The sequence below is a fragment of the Meriones unguiculatus genome, chromosome 16, assembly GCF_030254825.1.
Source record: "Meriones unguiculatus strain TT.TT164.6M chromosome 16, Bangor_MerUng_6.1, whole genome shotgun sequence".
Lineage (NCBI taxonomy): Eukaryota > Metazoa > Chordata > Mammalia > Rodentia > Muridae > Meriones > Meriones unguiculatus.
The window spans coordinates 23,579,509-23,583,887 of NC_083363.1; the positions used below are offsets into that span (position 1 = coordinate 23,579,509).

General features: G+C 49.4%; 1 non-coding gene across 1 annotated transcript; it reads left to right on the forward strand.

Annotated features, from left to right (window-relative positions):
- Positions 1–4,030: 4,030 nt before the first annotated feature.
- Positions 4,031–4,170, forward strand: LOC132648459 (small nucleolar RNA SNORA48). Its single transcript, XR_009586858.1, has one exon. It is a non-coding gene; the product is annotated as a small nucleolar RNA SNORA48 (small nucleolar RNA).
- Positions 4,171–4,379: the final 209 nt, after the last annotated feature.

The window sequence follows — 4,379 nt, forward strand, 5'->3', positions numbered from 1 at the left end:
TTCACCTCTCAAGGGCTGGCTTAGGGGCCCTCACTGCCATAGCCTCCTGATTGCTTAAATATGGAAAATCTACTTTTGTTTTTCCCTGCCCTGTTCCCTTACGTAGGAAGGATAGAAGGCTTTTTTTTTTCATTTCCTAAAGATGACCTCCCTCCACCAAGAGGGTAAAGGATGGTAGGTTTGAAGGACACTGAGAGTGTCACAGAAAGGAGACTTCCCAGAGACTACAGGAAAGTAGGATGGTGAGGCCCAGGGAAGCAAGCACCCTCTTCCCTAAGGACAGCTCTAAGAAATGACCACAGCAGGGGCTCTGGAGAGATGGGCCTTCAGCCTCACTTCCCAGATGAGCCCCTGAATTCCTGGGCTGAAGGCATCTCTCAGAACCCCGTAGAACAGGGGGCTAAGAAATCTCAGTGGCCATCCAGGCACCACCCCCAAGCCTTGGCACTGTGTGGCTTTCCATGCCAGCCCAACAAGGAGTTCTGTGAGTCATCTGCTCATCTCGGACCCCAGCTACTCCTTGTCACACTTGATATAAATAACCTCACACACCATTAAAAAAAAAAATGCAGCCAGGTGCAGATGGAGCTCTGTGAGTGCAAGGCCAGCCTGGTCTACGAAGCAAGGTCAGGACAGCCAAGGCTACACAGAGAAACCCTGTCTCAATCAGAAAACCAAAACAAACACACACACCCAGGCTTGATAATAAGCAGTAACCTAGCATGTCACAGACATGACAGTCACAGCTCCTGGGCAGAGTCAAGGGAGAGGCTTTCAAGGCTCAGAGAGCAAGCGTGTGTGTAAGACCAGGTCTCACGGTCACAGAAAGGGTGTGGGTAGGGAGAAATGAATGAACGAACATGTATACAAGCTTTTTTGATTGTTTTTGTTTTTGTTTTTCAAGGTTTGGTGCTATTTCATGAGGGAGAAAAAAGAAAGACAGCGTTTGTCTGTATTTCTCTGGCTGTTCTAGAACTCTTTGTAGACCACACTGGCCTCAAACTTACAAAGATTCACCTGCCTCTGCCTCCCGAGTGCTGGGATTAAAACCATGTGCCGCCTCACCAGGATGCGCGCGCGTGTGTGTGTGTGTGTGTGTGTGTGTGTGTGTGTGTGTGTGAGGTTATTCATACCAAGTATGACAAGGAGTAGCTGGGATCCGAGAGGAGTTTTTCACGTGTCAGGAGGCCTTTCTGACCTCCCAGCTGCATGAGGTCATTTCAATAGACCCGAGTAACCCAAGGGTGCACGGTGAGGGCCAGTCTGATATAAAGTCCAGCCCCGAGAGCACCGCCTGCACTCCCTCCTGTGAGGGCAACACAAATTCAAGTCAGCAGCTCTCACCCTGTGGGTCATGGCTCCTTGGGGGGGAGGGGAGGGAAATGACCCTTTCACAGGGGTTGCCTAAGACGATCAGAAACACAGATACTGACATTATACTTTGTAAGAGTAGCAAAATTACAGTTATGAAATAGCAACCAAAATAATTTCATGGTTGGGGGTCACCACGACTCGAGGAAAAAGAAAGAGAAAAGAAAAATAGAAAAGAACGGCATGTACTCCCTCCTGCTGGTAACAGAAAATCATTCTTTTCTGGGAAGGGCCCAGAGGGATTGGCTTGTGAGACAGAAACTAAAAGTGGGGAAGCAGGGAAGAGGAAGTAGAAATGTCCTGAGGGAAAAAACAGGAAGTAGAGAAAGGAGCCAGAAAGGCTTCAAAAGAGCACAGGATTGACCCCTGCAGGACCCAGCTCAGATGTCTGAGCAGCTAGGTCTCTGGTGGAAGCTGGGGGAAGGATCCAGCGCTGCAGCTTGCTGTGGGCGGGGCCACCAGCAGTTGGAATGGCCCTGGGAACAGCTGACAGATGGCTTGTGTTTAATAGGCATCTTCACCAGCACTGAGCGCCCCTGCTGGTATGTGGCTATGAGATAGTTTTCTCATCCCTCTTTCCAACCATCCAGAAGGCATGAGGACCTGACACAATTAATCTAGGGTGGGCAGGGTGCTACTTTATCCATGGTAAGAAGCTTATCACCAAGGGCTGCTGGGACCTTAGAACCCACCACATGGCAAAATGCTGGCTTGTCACTTTCCCTGCCTGAGACTGGCTCATCCAGCATACGTGTTTTCTATGTGTGTGTGTGGTGTGTGGTATGATGTGTGTGTGTGTGTGTGTATAGGCCAGAACTTTTGGAAGTCTGTGCTCTCCTCCTACCATGCGGGTCCTAGGCATGTCTCTCGGGGCATCAGGGATGGTGGCAAGTGTCGTAGGGTCGAGCCACTGTGCTGAGCCTAGCGGCGGCTATTATTTGAAGGTTTGTCCTCCAGAATGTACATATTGGAAACGTCATCCCCAAATTCCTATATTGATGGTGAGAGCGAGTCCTTTGGGGGCCAGCAGGAACAGATGAGGTCATGAGAGGAGGCTCCCATGATGGTGTTAGTGGCTTTGCTTCTTTGTATTTTAGGGACAGGCATGACCTTGATCCTCCGATCCTCCTGCTTCCACCTCCTGGGTGCTGGGACCACACCTCACATGGTGTACGAAGGGCTGGGGATTGAACTCAGGCCTTGCATGAGTGTAAGGCAAGTGCTCTGCCAACTGAGCCACATCCTAGCCACATAAGAGGCTTTATATATAATGCTGGAGCAGGCAGGAAGTGGGAGGGAGGAGAGGTTTGACACTTGATGCCCTCCGAGGCTCTGACACAAGAATGCTCAGTGGAAGCCAAGCAGAAGTGGCACTTGAACTTCCCAGTCCTCGGAAGTATTTGAATAAATGTCAGTGCTCTGTGGATTAGTTTGCCTCCATTATTTTCTTACAGTAGCGGAAGAGAAACTGAAACCAGATCCTCAGACTGCCACAGGAGCCTAGCTAGATCCCTTGAGACTCCCCTTTCCAGCAGCACCCAGCTTTTCCAGGAAACAGCTGCCCTGCCCACACCTCAAGGAACAGGTGCAGCTTCTAGGGGACCAGCCAATTCCTGTGTGAACCACTCAGGCCTGGCCCAACATTCTGTCAGTCAACATACCCAGGCTGCTTTCCCAGAATCCCATGTTGGGCCCTAACAAGGCCATCCCTTGCTGGTGGCTGCTTCTGAGACCCTCTGCAGTCAAAGCCACAGGATTAGCCTGAATGGCGTTTTCCCAGCCTGTCAGCCCATGACACTCTTCCAGGAACAATCTTTGACCTAACTAGAAAGTATATAATGGACAAAACACAACGTCTGCAGAACCACAAAAGGCTAACCAACACGTTAAATGTACTCATCCTCAGCAGCCATCAGGGCAATGAAAATAAAAGCAGGAACATTTTCTTTTAAAAAACATTTTAGGGAGGTTGGAGAGGTGGTTCAGCTGTTGGTTCCCAGCACCCGCCTGAGGCATCTCGCAACCACAGCTCCAGCTCCAGGGACCCACACCCTCTTCTGGACTCCACGGGCACCTGCACTCACAGTACACATTCTGAGACACACATAGAAACATGATTAAGAAGGAATCTTTAGGGGCCAGAGAGACGGCTTAGAGGTTAAGAGCACTGCCTGCTCTTCCAGAGGTCCTGCGTTCAATTCCCAGCAACCACATGGTGGCTCACAACACAGGGATCTGGTGCCCTCTTCTGATAGGCAGGCTTACACGCTGATAAAATACTCATCTACATAAAATAAATAAAGAAATCTTTTTAAAAAGAATAAATATTTTAAAAATAAACAATTAAAAACAACAACAACAAGAAAACATTTTAATGCCAGCTACTTGTGAGGCTGAGGCAGGAGGATCGAAAGTTCAAGGCCCAGGAAACTTAGTAAGACCCTCAAAATAAGAAATGAAGAACTGGGGATGTAGTTCAATGACAAGAATGCTTGTCCAGAGAGTGTGAGGTCCTGGGTTCAGTCCCCAGTACTGTAAAGAACAAAAGCAAGAAATACTTTAAGATCCCCATTGTTCTTGTCGAATCTTTGCCCAACTGACACATCTGGGAAGAGGGAACCTTAATAAAAAAAAAAAGCCTCCCTAAGATTGGCTCATAGTCTGCTGCAATGGGCAGAGAGACACCTCATTGGGGGTGTTCTTCTATCAGTCAGGAGCAGAGCAGAGGGCAGTCCTTTCTTCATCCTAGCCTGGTACCTGGCTTGGTGGCCAAAGCTGCCTTATGCCTCAGAGTCATAAAAGTCAAGTCAAATCAAATAGAATCTGGCTGGTACAGTGCAGGGGGAGGAAAACAGAAAGGGACCTGAGGACTGCCATGCCAGCCACAGACCTGCCCTCCAGAGCATGGCACAGGTGGGCCATGGACACCCATTTGCCACCACACTACACAACACAGATGGAGGATGTTACCCAGAGGCCAGCCGGCTGGGTGGCCAGCCTGTAGTGGG